At 43.0% G+C, this 17,813-nt stretch overlaps 1 protein-coding gene across 4 annotated transcripts in view; it reads left to right on the plus strand.

Moving 5' to 3' along the window:
- Window positions 1-17,813, plus strand: part of LOC110509697 (erbin) — a 128,745-nt gene that overhangs the window by 10,321 nt on the left and 100,611 nt on the right. For all 4 annotated transcript variants that reach the window (XM_036967586.2, XM_036967590.2, XM_036967589.2 and 1 more), the window contains exon 2: window positions 12,043-12,118. The gene's annotated coding sequence lies outside the window, so the exon portion shown is untranslated. The remainder of the gene's footprint in view (window positions 1-12,042; window positions 12,119-17,813) is intronic.

Raw genomic sequence — 17,813 nt, forward strand, 5'->3', positions numbered from 1 at the left:
CAACTCATTGTTACATAAATTCACTCACATGAGACTAGTGTTGTCACGATACCAGACTTTTGACTTTGATGTATGCATTAGCCTAATGAATCAATTATACAATGTAACATAATGGTATCTCTATTGATTAACTGGGTAAATCAAGATGTAGCCTAGGCCTATTCACAATACAGGTGAATGCATATTCAATAGGAGTGTGCATGCATTGAGTTATTGAGGTGGTTTTAGCTGATGTCATCTGTATCCCTATGAAAATGTATTTCTCTTCCATTTGGGACTTATTTTAATGTACTGATCAACAACCTTTGTATAGAAGTACCTTATTTTATTATAGTGTGCGCTGTAACCAGTAATGACATCATTAACGAGGCAAGAGTGTGGCCCATCGGAGTTCTATTCTCTCTCTCTCACATGCATACCAACAGGGAGAATCTCAATTGCATACTCCTTGCAGCCTCCTCATTCTCAAAATCCATTGGATGAGGAAGCCAGAGGTCCCTCCCCTCTGACGGAGGTGGAAAGAGAGGACGTGAGGAAAATGCTTTTCAGACGCTGCTGGCAATAGATCATCTTTGGGAGAGATGTGAAAGAGGGAACAATATAAGTAAATTAATAAAGTTTTGGTGTCAATCAACATATTTTGAGTTATGGTCTGCATATTATCACAAAGTACTAGGGTAGACTGTAGGCAGACTTGGCTCTCGAAAAAAGATGGCGGACTGAACACAGCGGTGCAGATTTCCTCAAGATAAAATCGTAATATTCAATATTTGTAAGTTAGACTATATATTAGTACTTCATATAATCGTAACATTCAATCTGGATAACTAAACAAATCATAAGGTTTGAGAAATGTATTGATTTGAAATATTACAAAAACAGGCAACACAATTTTGTGCACCTGAGGGATATACATTTCTATATAAATGATACATCTAATTTTATTTATTTGTTGTCCTATCATGATGGAACGGTCCCCAACCCTATACCCTAGACACCCACCTGAGCGACCCATACACTAAAGAGAAGTCCTTATCTGTTTTATGAACTTCCTGTAAATTGGCTATATGCAGCCAAAACATAAAGAGGAATGTGGACAGAGGCCTACTGAGCAGCACAGCCCCCTCAAGATTCTGAGCCTGCCTGGCAGGGTTGGTTCTACCAAGCCAGATCCCTCTGATGGGAGAGCATAATATACAAGGACATTCTCAAAGCTGCTAATGACAACCTTGTACCTAGCTGGTGGGGATTCCGGTTGTGGCAGTGCTGGCAACACTGGCTGCAGTAACCCATGGGGAGGTGGTCACATTCAGACAATCAGAGAAGGGGCATATTATTGTGACCCTGGTGGCACAAAATAAAGATCTGAGAGGCTTGGGAAAATGGTTACAATGGGGGCCTGTTTGTGTGTTTTTCAGGGGAAGGGGTGGTATCTGATCTCATCACCTAGGACTTGACATTGGTAAATCAAATCTCCCCATTTCTGCTCAATCCTGCGTGCTTTCTCAAACAGCTGTAACTATATGCATTTGTAAATCAAGTCCTTCCTTGAGTTGGGCTCTGGTATGTAACAACCATTGAGCATCTGAACTTGTAGTTGATTGTGGGGAGAGGGGTTGTGGGCTACACACACACAACCCATCTGTTGCTAGGGGGTAAGGATCTGCTTGAGAAAAATGCAATGGCAATCCTGATTTATAGGTAACAATCAAATCCAATTTTGATTTGTCACATGCGCTGAATAAAACTTAGTGAAATGCTTACTGACAAGCCCTATAGCCAGCCACAACAACCCAGTTTTATTAAGAAAATGCCTATTAAAAAATAAAAATTAAGAAGAATAACGTAGCCATTTGATTAGCTGTTCATGAGTCTTTTGGACCTAGAATTGGCGCTCTTACCGCTTGCCGTGTGATAGCATAGAGACAGTCTATGGCTAGGGTGGCTGGAGTCCTTGGCAATTTTTAGGGCCTTCCTCTGACACCGCCTGGCATACGGGTCCTGGATGGCAGGAAGCTTGGCCCCTGTGATGTACTAGGCTGTACGCACTACCCTAATTTACCCTCTGCAGTGCCTTGCAGTCGGAGGCTGAGCAGTTCCCATACCAGGCAGTGATGCAACCAGTCAGGATGCTCCCAATGGTAGAACTTCTTATTTTTTTAATTTTACCCCCTTTTCTCCCCAATTTCGTGGTATCCAATTGTTAGTAGTTACTATCTTGTCTCATCGCTACAACTCCTGTACGGGCTCGGGAGAGACGAAGGTCCTCCGAAACACAACCCAACCAAGCCGCACTGCTTCTTAACACAGCGCGCATCCAATCCGGAATCCAGCCGCACCAATGTGTCGGAGGAAACATTGTGCACCTGGCGACCTGGCCCGCCACAGGAGTCACTAGTGCACGATGAGACAAGGATATCCCTACCGGCCAAACCCTCCCTAACCCGGATGATGCTAGGCCAATTGTGCGTCGCCCCATGGACCTCCCAGTCGCAGCTGGCTGTGACAGAGCCTGGGTTCGAACCCAGAGTCTGGTGGCACATCGCTAGCACTGCAATGCAGTGCGCCACCCGGGAGGCCAGCTGTAGAACTTTTTGACGATCTGAGGACCCATGCCAAATTTTTTCAGTCTCCTGAGGGGGAATAGGCATTGTCATGCCCTCTTCACGACTGTCTTGGTGTGTTTTGGACCATGATAGTTTGGTGATATGGACACCAAGGAACTTGAAGCTCTCAACTTGCTCCCTTACAGCCCCGTCGATGAGACTGGGGGCGTGCTCGGTCCTCCTTTTCCTGTAGTCCACAATCATCTCCTTTTGTCTTGATCACTTTGAGGGAGAGGTTGTTGTCCTGGCACCACATGGCCAGGTCTATGACCTCCTCCCTATAGGCTGTCGCGTCGTTGTAGGTGATCAGGCCTGCCACCTGTGTCGTCAGCAGACTTAAAGATGGTGTTGGAGTCATGCTTGGCCATGCAGTCATCGGTGAACGGGGAGTACAGGAGGAGAGGGGCCCCCGTGTTGAAGATCAGTGTGGCAGATGTGTTATTACCTACCCTTACCACCTGGGGGTGGTCCGTCAGGAAGTCCAGGATCCAGTTGCAAAGGAAGATGTTAGCTTAGTGATGAGCTTTGAGGGCACTATGGTGTTGAATGCTGAGCTGTAATCAATGAATAGCATTCTCACATACAGTTGAAGTCAAAGTTTACATACACTTAGCTTGGAGTCATTAAAACTCATTTTTCAACCAGTCCACAAATAATTTTGTCAAGTCGGTTAGGACATCTACTTTGTGTATGACACAAGTCATTTTTCCAACAATTGTTTAGAGACAGATTATTTCACTTATAATTCACTGTATCACAATTCCAGTGCGTCAGAAGTTTACATACACTAAGTTGACTCTGCCTTTTTTTTAAACAGCTTGGAAAATTCCAGAAAATGATGTTATGGCTTTAGAAGCTTCTGATAGGCTAATTTACATAATTCGAGTCAATTGGAGGTGTACCTGTGGATGTATTTCAATACCTAACTTCAAACTCAGTGCCTCTTTTCTTGACATCATGGGAAAATCAAAAGAGCAATTTCCAAACGCCTGAAGGTACCGTGTTCATCTGTACAAACAATAGTACGCAAGTATAAACACCATGGGACCACGCAGCCATCATACCGCTCAGGAAGGAGATGCGTTCCGTCTCCTAGAGATGAACGTACTTTGGTGCGAAAAGTGCAAATAAATCCCAGAACAGCAAAGGAAAGGGCGGTATGGAGTGCAATGGAAATTGCATCATCTGTGGATCTCTTGGGGCGGTATGCAAATTGGAGTTTGTCTAGGGTTTCTGGGATAATGGTGTTGTGAGCTATGACCAGCCTTTTTAAAGCACTTCATGGCTACAGATGTTAGTGCTACGGGTCGATATTATTACGCATATTCATTGTTAATGATGGAAATTAAGATATTCAACCATCTGGGTGTAGTGTTTTAATCGCTACTGATGGGTTCTGGCTTCTAAACTTGAAATCCTTGTTCGTGGGACTGAGGGAGAGAAGGGAATGCAGAATGTTTACATTCTGTCCAAACATGTTATTATTTGACATCAGGTTTCCTATGGAAAGGAGAAGGTCCACAGTCTGGTACAAGTCAACAGGACAGCCATAAGTTGGGGAGGAGTGACGAATTTGCGCCGAGGTCAGATGAAGTGAGAAAGAACATACATCACTGAAGTCCTGTCTAGCATCAGAGATGTATTGGCTGTCCAGATGTGTAAGGAGACTCGGCATATGAAGAAGGTTTTTAAATAACTGCTTGTGTGCATATGTCTTTCTGTTCAGCTGTCTGTTTGAGCTTTTTCTAGTTGTCTGTTAGTTTTTAACTCTGTTTTATTTATAACCTAACACTATTTATAAAGCAAATTGAGGTGAGAGCATTGGAAAGGCTTTTAGCGGTTAATCTGCTTCTATTCTGTGGGTGGCACTGTGTGCTCTTTTTGAAGGATGGGTCCTGGCCTTTCATGGGGGGAGGGGGGCGGTGGTAGAATGCCGGTCACTGGGAGGACATCCCATCTTGGGATGGCAAGGGGCTTTAGCGGGTGGAATAGTGGATAACAATTGGAGTGTTACTTAGTAGCAATGCTAATATGGTACAGCTTTATGGACACTCAATCACTACAGTGTGGTACTTTTTAATGGTACATTTACAAACATATATTATGAAAAATAGATTTGAAACTTGTATCTCATTATGGTAATTGGTGAAATAAGTACAGCCAGTTGTAATTGTAATTGCTTAGGAGATAGTAAGAAAAGACTAACAATATTTACCTGGCTTAAAGAAGTAATATAGCTATTGTTTACAGGAAACTCATTCAACAATTTCAGATGAAGTTGTGTGGAAAAAGGACTAGGGGGTGAAATACTTCTGCCATGGGCAAATAAACTCTAAAGGGGTTTATTCTCTAAAGAATGTGCGAATTGTCAAAACCGATCTGAATGGTAGATGGATTATTTTAAATATATTATTGGGCCATAAATGAATATGGCTCATTAACCTTTACGGACCAAATAATGATGACCCACGTTTCTTTGAAAAGTTCTACACTACCATTCAAGAGTTTGTGGTCACTTAGAAATGTCTTGTTTTTGATATTTTTAAAATATTTTTCATAAAAATGTATCTTTGGAAATTATATCATAAATAGGACTGGTGGAGTTAGGTCACACATGCAGCAAACAAAAATATATGGAAATGTCTGCTCAACTCAAAATTACAACCAACTAATTGCAGCATTACTGCAAAAATGGAAGTATTCCGTATGTGTTATTTCAGAATTTTGATGCCTTCACTATTATTCTACAATGTGGAAAATAGTAAAAATAAAGAAAAACCATTGAATGAGTAGCTGTCCAAACTTTTGACTGGTACTGTATAACAAAAATATCTATAACATGTTAAATATAAATGCAACATATCAAGTGTTCGTCCCATGTTTCATGAGCTGAAATATAAAAGATCCCAGAAATGATCCATACTCACAAAAACCTTATTTCCCTCAAATTTTGTGTGCACAAATTATATTTTGATTCAGTGTATCTATCACCCATTTTTCTGCTGCCTGTGACAGCAGCTTTGGAACCGTTGGATTTTTCTATCTGCGTCCTTAAGAATATGCACAAGTCTGTTCTCTCTCTCCCACACTCCCTGCTCTCTCTCCCACACTCTCTTTAATCTGAATCACTTTAGAAATGACATTGAAACCCCATTCATCATCTATAGGGAGTAGGGTCTGGCCTTTTCGACTGCTAATGTATAAATGTCCCCCCTGTAGCACATCAGTGACTGTTCCCCTGTGGCTCCTCTCTAGAAATGGGGCCTATTTCAGTCATTTTGGCTTTGACATTGTCAAGTTCACTGTCCACCCCTTTCACTGATTCCCCTTACATCTGCCCTTTGTTCAACTCATCAACAGCCAGTTAACTGACATTTCTCAAACTGGAAGTCATCAGGAGGCCCAAGAGAATGCTTTTATCTCTATGTTCACTTGGTTGTGTGGCTTTGTCAACAAAACCAATACATATGCATAGTGGGACACAATGACAGTTACTTTTTGCTCCCGGTCTCGGTGGGCTGCAGTGTCCGTGGGGGATTTTGTCCCAGCCCCAGCACTAGGTCTCAACAATTAGTTGGTGGTATAGCGCTAAGCTCGATGTAGTCAAAAGCCTGCATACACTCACAGGGTTGAGAGTAGAGATGCACGATATATCGGTGAACATACCGTAATTGCTAGAAAATGCCAACATTGGTATCGGCCAATGTCTAGTTTAACGCCCGATGTGCAAAACCGATGTCAAAGCCGACATGCGCACCTATATAACGTAGGTACATTACGTAATGACGCCACGTAAAATGTTGCGCTATACGTGCAACACAGCATTCCTAAACTAGCCCACAATGTCTGCTGTGTGGATCGAGCAGTCAACAAGTCAAGCAGTCATTTGAAAGAGTAACATTTTAACGAGACAACTCCAAAGGCAAAATCCATTAAATCCAAGATAATGGGATTCATTGTCCTTGACAATCAACCGTTCTCTGTCGTGGGTGATGTGGGCTTTCACCGCCTGGTCGAGCACCGGTACACACTACCAAGTACACTATTTAGTCCGATGTTGCCCTAACAGAGTTGCACAGTAATAGTCACTGCTATTAGCTTCATGACATGCATTCTATGGAACCCCGTTTGGGTCTTTGCGTGTCAAAAAATATGCAGTAGCACTGTCAAAGCTACAAAAAAGTCTGCAAGCACCCGCCACGAACGATGTGTTTTAAAATTTCCAAGTTGGTAATAAAGCATCTTTTGTTTGACCGCAACTTCTGGGGTAGCTAGCTTGGTACCTAGCTAGCACCAATACAACCAGCCTGAAAACAATGACCAGTAGAAATTGCAGTCATTTTCATTATTCTTAGCAATGATTTTGGAATCCTTGTAAGTATTAGCTAGGTTGCCACTTGTTGTTTGCCTATTGATATTGAACTTCAGTTCATGAAAATAAATAGCTAGCCAGCTACTTAACCCTGTTTCTCAAAGCTAATGTTATAAGCCGCCAGCTAGCGTCATCTGGCTAGTGAGGCTCGACCGGACGGGTTATCTGTTGTAGAGCTAGCCACAATAAGGATTAGGCACAATAGTGGAATTTGTTGTTTGCCTTCAAAATAAAATTATATTTTTTGACACGTAAAGACCCAAACGGCGTTCTATAGAAATCCTGGTTGAGAGTGAAACAACTGAAGAAATGAACAACGAAACAGCACAGCAAGTAAGTGAAAGAAATAGGTTTGATAATATTTTACTGGTAATGGGGACATGCGTAAATGCCAACAAAATCATTTTTTGGTGTGTGTAACCTTTTTTTATAACTAAGCAAGTCGGTTAAGAACAAATTCTTATTTACAATGACTGCCTACCCCGGCCAAACCCGGATGACGCTGGGCCGATTGTGTGCTGCCCTATGGGACTCCCAATCACGGCCAGATGTGATAGAGCCTGGATTCGAACCAGGGACTGTAGTGACACCTCTTGCACGGAGATGCATTGCCTTAGACCGCTGTGTCCGTGTGTGTTAACTATTTAACTGTACTAGAATGCTTAAAAGGCCACTAAAATGTTTATCTGTTAACGGTATTGTTTTTGGGGGGGTTTTTTGCAAGGAAAATATTGGGTATCGGCCAAAAATTGTCATATCAGTGCATCACTAGTTGAGATTACACTCTGCACTGAGTAAACAAATGCCCTTTAAGGTGTTCAGCCTATTAAACCCCAAGTCGATTTGAAGTACATACTGTAGGCCTACTGCTATTGTCCCTGAGTCAAGAGAATGGCATTTGGCCAGTTTCACTTGATGGCTGGCTGGTGTAAATGGAAACCTCATAGCTCCAGCTCCCTAACTTAACTCCCACCCCATGCAGGAGCAAAGGGTGTCTTAAAACCAGGGCAGTAATTCACTGGAGTTTGTGGAATGCGATTTTCTCATTGCTGTGGGCGGGTGGTTGTGTTCGGGTTGCCGAAGGAGGAAAGAGCAATCAACATTTTAAAAAGGTTTTCATTTTGTGTGCCAAGTCAGCAGGGATGGAAACGGTTGTTGGGTTAGTGAGGATAGAGCCTTGTTCTCTGTAGGACTCGGACACATGATGGTGTTAAACACCAGTCGCTCCGCTCAGACCCAACGGAAACCCTGGGTCAGACCAGGACAGCTCATCTACAGGCATTGACCTGTATGTTGCTGAGGAGACTGGGTTGTTTGACTAAAATGGCCAACAGCAGGATTCTATACAGTAAAAAACGGTACGTTTATGGATAGACCTATGTCTGAGCAGATAAGTGAAAAGCGGACGATGTAGCACTATAGTTTTCTCAGAAATATTGATGCTAACGTTAAATGGCGGCCCATTTTCTTGCAATTCTGGGCTTCCTTTGGGTGTGCTTTACCGTAAGTGTCTTTTGTAAGACATTTCAGAGAGTGATACTGGGACAAAAATGGAGAAGAGAATTTGATTTGTTTGTATACAGAAATGAGCCATTGAGGCATTGAGAGATTTGTTTGCATCTGTTTGTAGAAGATAATGATGTGTGTTAGAGGGGTGAAAGCCTTGGTAGCTGTACACAAGTTGTTGTTGAAAGAGGCAACACAAAATCCCCTTCACTTGGCTGTGTTGGGCTAAATTAACCATTATCTCACAGATGACAGTGTCAGAACTAACCATTAGATTGATGTGATGACTCCTAGTTCCATTCCTCCTCTTATTATCTCACACCTTTCTGAATCTGCCTGATTTAATTTTCAATAGACTGTGCGCAATGATGTTGAATTCCGCATCTTGTGCTGAATATTCTGTTTGATGTGCTGGTTGTTTGCCATCGCTCGCCACACCATCCGATTATGCCTCAATGCGCATTTTGAAAAGTAGCCAGTAGCCTGTTTAATTTCAGCCAAAAAAACATTATTGGTAGGCGATTCACAATATTTTGTTGACTTTATAATATAACCCTAATATTTGTTGGGAGGTGTCAGTTTGTGAAACATTTGACATGCCAGTCTGTCAAATTGAACTCACATCTGTGCACTCTGCCTCTCCCTACTAATTTGCCTGCCTCTGTGACCCACTTTAGAGAACATCTGTCTCACTCACGCTCTCTCTCTCTCTCCCTTCCTCCCCTTTTCACTACTACTGCATGGCTGTTACATATTCACAAACCCACATCCTTATTTTATATGTAGTGCCTACACAGAGAGACATTCTAGGAGCATATTTATGCATAAGCACACCACAATATTACATGTAGCCGAAACACGTGCCAGGAATGACAGACAGGCCTATGCGGTACACACTGCGTCCATTGTAATGGTGGCTATCTCCTGCTCTTCCCCTCACCACACTGTGTCCTCCACTCCTCCAGTCTTTCTAATGATCTGCCCTGTGTATGTGATGGTGTCTGCTAGGTGCAGGTCAGGCAGACAGGCTTTTATTCACTCCACAGCACACCAAAGGGAGAGTACTACAGTAACCCCATTGTACTTGTGAGTGTGCACCTACGAGTGGTGCATACGTGAGTTCTTGTATTTTTGCATATACATGCACTGTGTGTGTATTCTGTAGGCCTATAAATGGATGCTGCGTGTGTGTTGCCATAGTAAATCCTTAATACATGACAGACATAAAAGCTCTACGGAGGAAGTGGAGCAGAATGTAATAAGTGGCGATGATGCAGCCCAATAGTGTGCTCAGCTGACTGTGAGAGTCAGGGCCTGTGTGCAATTAAAACCCCTCACACACATACACACACTGCGTTGGGCTGCACTGTAGCTCCATTGTGCTGTATCGGCACAGGGATAGTCGGGGGGTAGGGATGAGCCCAGGGCTGATTTGGGTTTGTGTCAGATCAGCTGGCAAGGCCACGGGCCGCAATGACATGAACAGGCAGACAATACTGGCCTGATGTAGGGCATGCTACGCTGGGCCAAGAGGAATGATCATTATCATCCCAGGGTTTTTTCTGCATCAAAAAGGGGCTTAGGTAGTGGGCTGGTTTTTTTTGTGCCAATTTCCTTAAATTCTACAGACTTATCCATGTAGCTGAGAAAAGCTAATTATCTGCAACTCTATGCATTTTGCAATGGCTAATGCTGTTATTTTTCTAATAAATTCTGCTAAATTGTTATGGGAATTTTTCAATTCTTTAGTTTGGTGTTTGTTAGTTCTTAACGATTATATTATTTACAAATATCTAGGTCCACTATATCTTCTACATACTTAATATCTGCTTTAAGTTTACACTGAAAGGGTTTTTCCACCCCCCCAAAATGTATACTTTCAATGGCAGAAATATCCATGTGTACTGTTGAGCCCCATCCTGTGTGGATGTTCTACACTGTGTAGTGTCTATCCACAGAATGGGCCTTACTGGCTACACTCTAGTCTACACTAGGCTGTGTATTTTAATGCTACTTTATTCCTATGGCTTTCCAAGAGGTGTTTGGATATATTTTCATAATGTAGTTTAGGATAAAGCATCCTTTAGCCCCAATCTTGACAAAACATACAGCTAATCTAGCAATGTTTTTTGAGATGACAAACCACATATGTAGCCTAAAAAAAGCCTAGTTATTCCACCATAATGGAATAGGATAGTATCATTAATTTGCCCACAACAACAGTGGAGGATTATCATACTGCGATATGCTTTATTCAGAATAAATGTTTTCTGACTCGTTTTGAACTAGAGGTTCTTTGTCAAACAGGATATATTTCTTTGTGACAAGTTAAAATAATGCCGCAATCCAGTTGTTTGCCTACGATGTCATGCATATTTCTCGTCCCGCTCCCTGCCGTAGTCATAATAATAGAGCTATTGTCATCCATCTGACGTCTCACAAATGTTTCATTCACCAATACTGTATTCAGGCATGTCCTTACAACAATAATAATAATAATAATAATGGGCTAGTTACATTTCTATTTAGCTCGCATGCATTAAAGATAGCTTATTAGGTTACATTGACTATTGAATCAAATTGTAAACACAGCTTACCTTTCTGTTTTATAAATGTAATTGTTGCCCAAGATATAGGTTATTTTGTATGTTTTAAGTTTATTGTAGAATTTCAATTTGTGGGGGGGGGGCTCACAAAAGTCAATATACAAAACGACACCAAATTAAATGTAGACATATGCACTGCCTCAGAGCTTTCAGTTAAGAACGAATTTGTATTTACAATGGCGGCCTGCCGGGGAACAGTGGGTTAACTGCCTTGTTCAGGGGCAGAACGACATATTTTTACATTGTCAGCTCGGGGATTCGATCCAGCAACCTTTCGGTTACTGGCCCAACGCTCTTACCACCAGGCTACCTGCCGCCCCAGCTTCAGAGTGGGGGATGGTGAAATCCTGGACACCTAGTGTTACTATGAGCTCTTTTTCAAAAGCCTTACATCAGACTCCCCTATCTTTCTCCATATTGGTTTAAGTAGATAAAGATAACTTGGCTCAGATAATCCTGCCTAATCAGGGTTTTTTTCTGCATAGAAAAAACAACTCAATTGTAAACCTAAATGACTAAAACCAGATATGTAGAAAAGATAATGGACCTATATATTTTTTATGAGACCATCTTTGAGAACTAGCAATCCCTAAAAGAAAAGCTAGACTGCCAGGGAGAATCAAAAATTCATGGCATGGGGCCCCTGTTGATTTTGTTTTAATGTTTGAGTCACTCATAGCATAAACTGTAGAATTGAAGGAAATTACAAAACGGTACATTTTTCTCTCCACCGCATGACAAAATGTGTAGAATTGCATGAAAGTAGCTTTTAAAAAAAGCAACATTTTGTCACTACGGCCAACAGGGGGGCCTCTAAAATGTAAAAACCCTACTAATAATATATGGGTAATGGGCCAATAACAGGTAATTTAGTCTTAACGCTTAGATTGACAAGATTTACCGTAAGTGCATCTGTACTTAACACAGCAAATCTGCTTATTCCCTTCTCCAGATAAGCACCTGTGCTGCTGTTGGGTCTCTCACCTGCCATCAGCTGGGATCCAGGGGCCTAGGTCATAAATGACAAGGTAAGAAAAGCATTGCAGTGTAGACCGCCCATGTTTATACTTTCCTGTTTACTATAGTCAACATTCCCGATTTGCTGGTTAAAGCCATGTGTGGCTACGATAAGTCATACAGAGATGATAAGCAACCTACTGGACTTGACCTTGATCCGTGCTCTGTACAACATGGCTCTGGATAACATCGTGACTCTGAACAATGGTGGCATTGAATGATAAAGAAGCGTTTTTTTTGGACAACCTCCATTTGTTATCCAAGTGCCTACCTTTCCCAGATCCTTCCTGTAACAATGCAATGCAGGGATTCTCTATAGCCTAGTCTGCATAGCTAGGGCCTCATAAAATCAGTGTTAACCTTAATCCAGACATTAAAACAGAATTCAACAATATTTAAGTATTTGTTGAACTTAGTAGGAAATCCGTTGTATTGAAGTTATTAGAAAATGAATTCATGTTCTAAATATACCAGTGCGGTGTCGATGTGCAGGGGTATGAGGTAATTGAGGTAGCCATGTACATATATGTAGGGTTAAAGTGTGTGTGTGTTTTATATTTGTATTTGTTATATATACAGTTCTGGGGTCAGTGCAAATACCATATTTACAATGTGCAAGGATACTGGAGTGGTAGAGGTAGATAAATATATTCCCTACTTTAATCAACCAGTCCATTTTGAATGTGTGATATAGCTGTTGTGATTTGGCAAGCAATGTAGCTTGTCTACAGTTTTTGTGTATCCCTTCATTTAAAAAATGTTTGCATAGGCAGTCATTTCCGTAGGCTTATGGGAGCTTGGGTGTGCAGTACGTGTGTGTGTAGAACAGCTGTTCTCAAACTAGGGGTGAAGACCCAATGTGGGGTCACCTGATATGAAAATGGGGTCGTGGGAGAATTTCCAAAATCCTGGTTTAACATTGTAACGTCTTTTGACTCAGTCATTGTAATGTGGTTAACCTTAATCTAAATAAAAAATTATTAAAATCCAACATTTAAAATTCAACCAGAGAGCGCTCTTAGATCATGGGGAAAAGACGGCACTTGACCGTTTCACTTGAATCATTCCCACGGTAATTGGCTAAGCCCACTACGCTATGAAACCACACACTATTGCAGAGACTGATATTACTGGCCGCAATTAATATGGTGTAAACAATGTGTGGGGAGGCAGAGACGCAGAAACTCGCATCAATACTGTTGTCAGATAACACTGTTAAACTAGGAATTTATGCTCTAGCTAGCAATCAAGAGGAAACTGACTGAAGAACTCAATCTCCCCACCTGATGTTAGCTGTGAGGGCCGAGATGCCCATTCATTGACTTTTGTTTTCTCTACATGTCAGGGAATTCTATTCACGAGAACACATTGTTATCATGATAACCGTGCATGCAATGGAGATGTTCATGTGCTGCTTGGCTATATTGATGAAAAACAGATTCAATGGGATCGAATGGCGGGCTTTTGCACAGATGGGGCTCCATCTATGGCGGGACGGAAGGCTGGCCTCTGCACTCTAGTTATGAATTTGTCTCCCTCTGCCATATGGATACATTTTATGATACACCCACTGAGCTATAATGGATACACCGAGAGAAGCTGGCGGCAAAAGAGCTTAGCGCAGAACTCTGAGATTTAAAAAATATATTTTTTATTTCACCTTTATTTAACCAGGTAGGCCAGTTGAACAAGTTCTCATTTACAACTGCGACCTGGCCAAGATAGAGCAAAGCAGTGCGACATAAACAACAGAGTTACACATAAACAAACGTACGGTCAATAACGCAATAGGAAAGAAAAATTGAAAAAAAATTGATGTACAGTGTGTGCAAATGTAGAAGAGTAGGGAGGTAGGCAATACATGTGCCATAGAGACAAAATAATTACAATTTCGCATTACTACTGGAGTGATGTGCAGATGATGATGTGCAAGTAGAGATACTGGGGTGCAAAAGAGCAAGAGGTTATGTAATAATATGGGGATGAGGTAGTTGGGTGTGCTATTTACAGATTGGCTGTGTTCAGTGATCGGTAAGCTGCTGCTTAAAGTTGGAGAGGGAGATGTAAGACTCCAGCTTCAGAGATTTTTGCAAATCGTTCCAGTCATTGGCAGCAGAGAACTGGAAGGAAAGGTGGCCAAAGGAAGTGTTGGCTTTGGGGATGACCAGTGAAATAAACCTGCTGGAGCGTGTGCTATGAGTGGGTGTTGCTATGGTGACCAGTGAGCTGACATAAGGAGGGGCTTTACCTAGCAAAGACTTATAGATGACCTGGAGCCAGTGGGTTTGGCGACGGGTATGTAGTGAGGGCCAGCCAACGAAAGCATACAGGTCGAAGTGGTTGCTAGTATATGGGGCTTTGGTGACAAAACGGATGGCACTGTGATAGACTACGTCCAGTTTGCTGAGTAGAGTGTTAGGGGCTATTTTGGAAATGACGATGTTGTAAATGAAGTCGAGGATCGGTAGGATAGTCAGTTTTACGAGGGCATGTTTGGCAGCATGAGTGACGGAGGCTTTGTTGCGAAATAGGAAGCCGATTCTAGATGTAATATTGTATTGGAGATGCTTAATATGAGTCTGGAAAGAGAGTTTACAGTCTAACCAGACACCTAGACATTTGTAGTTGTCCACATTCTAGGTCAGAACCGTCCAGAGTAGTGATGCTAGTCGGGCGGGAGGGTGCAGGCAGCAATCGTTTGAAGAGCATGCACTTAGTTTTACTGGCATTTAAAAGCAATTGGAGGCCACGGAAGGAGTGTTGTAGAGGTGGATCAGAGAATCACCAGCAGCAAGAGCGACATCATTGATATATACAGAGAAAAGAGTCGAATTGAACCCTGTGGCACCCCCATAGACTGCCAGAGGTCCGGACAACAGGCCCTCCGATTTGACACACCAAACTCCATCTGAGAAGTAGTTGGTGACCCAGGCGAGGCAGTCATTTGAGAAGCCAAGGCTATTAAGTCTGCCGAAAGAATGCGGTGATTGACAGAGTCGAAAGCCTTGGTCAGGTCGATGAAGACGGCTGCACAGTACTGTCTTTTATCGATGGTGGTTATGATATCGTTTAGGACCTTGAGCGTGGCTGAGGTGCACCCATGACCAGGTCGGAAACCAGATTGCATAGTGGAGAAGGTACAGTGGGATTTGAAATGGTCGGTGATCTGTTATCTTGGCTTTCGCAAATTTTAGAAAGGCAGGGCAGGATGGATATAGGTCTATAACAGTTTGGGTCTAGAGTATCTCCCCCTTTTGAAGGGGGAGATGACTGCGGCAGCTTTCCAATCTTTAGGGATCTCAGACGGTACAAAAGAGAGGTTAAATAGGCTAGTAATAGGGTTTGCAACAATTTCGGCAGATCATTTTAGAAAGTGAGGGTTCAGAATGTCTAGCCCAGCTGATTTGTAGGGGTCCAGATTTTGCAGCTCTTTCAGAACATCAGCTGTCTGAATTTGGGTGAAGGAGAAGCTGGGGGGGGGGGGTTTTGGCAAGTTGCTGCAGGGGGTGCCAAGATGTTGGCCGGGGTAGGGGTAGCCAGGCGGAAAGCATGGCCAGCCATAGAAAAATGCTTTTTTAAATTATCGGTTATTGTAGATTTATTGGTGGTGATAGTGTTTCCTATCCTCAGTGCAGTGGGCAGCTGGAGGTGCTCTTATTCTCCATGGACTTTAGTGTCACACATTTTTGGGGGGGGAATTAGTGCTACAGGAAGCAAATTTCTGTTTGAAAAGCTAGCCTTAGGAAAGCTAAGTGGCTGAGTATATTGGTTCCTGACTTCCCCTGAAAAGTTGCATATCGCTGCATATCGATGCTAATGCATATCGATGCTAATGCAGAACGCCACAGGATGTTTTTGTGCTGGTTAAGGGCAGTCTGGGGTGAACCAAGAGCTATATCTGTTCTTAGTTCTAAAAAAATTTAATGGGGGATGCTTATTTAAGATGGAGAGGAAAGCACTTTTGAAGAGCAACCAAGTATCCTCTACTGACGGGATGAGGTCAATATCCTTCCAGGATACCCGGGCCAGGTCGATTAGAAAGGAATGCTCGCTTAAGTGTTTTAGGGAGCGTTTGACAGTGATGATGGGTGGTCGTTTGACCGGGGACCCATTACACATGCAAGCAGTGATCGCTGAAATCCAGGTTGAAGACAGCAGAGGTGTATTTAGAGGGCAAGTTGGTCAGGTTGATATCTAAGAGAGTGCCCATGGTTGCGGATTTAGGGTTGTACCTGGTAGGTTCCTTGATCATTTGTGAGATTGAGGGCATCTAGCTTAGATTGTAGGATGGCCTGGGTGTCAAGCATGTCCCTGTTTAGGTCACCTAACAGTACGAACTCTGAAGATAGATGGGGGGGGCGACCAATTCACATATGGTGTCCAGGGCACAGCTGGGGGCTGAAGGGTGTCTATAACAACTGGCAACGGTGAGAGACTTGTTTCTGGAAAGGTGGATTTTTAAAAGTAGAAGCTTGAATTGTTTGGGCACAGACCTGGTAGTATGACAGAACTCTGCAGACTATCTCTGCAGTAGATTGCAACTCTGCCCCCTTTGGTAATTCTATTTTGTTAGAACATTTTATAGTTAGGGATGGAAACTTCAGGGTTTTTGGTGGCCTTCCTAAGCTAGGATTCAGACATGGCTAGGACATCCGGGTTGGTGGAGTGTGCTAAAGCAGTGGATAAAACAAACTTCTAATGTTAACATGCACGAAACCAATGCTTTTACGGTTACAGAAGTCAACAAATGAGAGCGCCTGGGGAACGGGAGTAATGCTGGGGGCTGCAGGGCCGAGGTTAACCTCTACATCAGCAGAGGAACAAAGGAGGAGTAGGATAAGAGTATGGCTAAAGGCTAAAAGAACTGGTCGTCTAGTACGTTCGGAACAGAGAGTAAAAGGAGCAGATTTCTGGGCGCGGAACGATAGATTCAAAGCATAATGTACAGACGAGGGTATGGTAGGATGTGAGTAGAGTGGAGGTAAGCCTAGGCATTTAGTGACGGAGAGAGGTTTTTGTTCTCTAGAGTTACCATTTAAGCCAGGTGAGGTCACCGCATGTGTAGGGGGTGGAACAAAAGGGCTAGCTACGGCATATTGAGCAGGGCTGGAGGCTCTACAGTGAAATAAGACAATAATCACTAACCAAAACAGCAATAGACAAGGCATATTGACATTCGGGAGAGGCATGTGTAGCCGAGTGATCATAGGGTCCAGTGAGTTGCTAGGCGGCTAGCAGATGGGCCTCGGGGACGTCGCAACGGGAGAGCCTGTTGAAACTCCCTTGGACGGTTACTTCGGCAGACCAGTAGTGATTGATCGGCGAGGCTCCGTGTCGGCAGCAAAGGGTCCAGGCCAATTGTCAAGAGGTATTGAAGCCCAGGAATTGTCTGATGGATCTCTTTGGCTAGCCGGGAGATGGGCCTGGCTTGAGGCTAGCTCAAGGCTAACTGGTGCTTGCTTCGGGACCGAGACGTTAGCCAGGAGTAGCCAGTCGGATAGCAGCTAGCTAGCTGCGATGATCCGGAGTAAAGGTTCAGAGCTTGCGGTAGGAATCCAAAGACGTGGTAGAGAAAAGCAGTCCGATATGCTCTGGTTTAATTTCGTGCTGTGCAGACTGGCAGGAATTGACCGGGCTGAGGCTGGCAGATGTCCGGGTTATCGGTGATGACCTCTAGCAGTGGCTAATTGACTAGTAGCTAGTTAG

The sequence above is a fragment of the Oncorhynchus mykiss genome, chromosome 29 (assembly GCF_057628025.1).
Source record: "Oncorhynchus mykiss isolate SJ-2025 chromosome 29, ASM5762802v1, whole genome shotgun sequence".
NCBI classification, from domain to species: domain Eukaryota; kingdom Metazoa; phylum Chordata; class Actinopteri; order Salmoniformes; family Salmonidae; genus Oncorhynchus; species Oncorhynchus mykiss.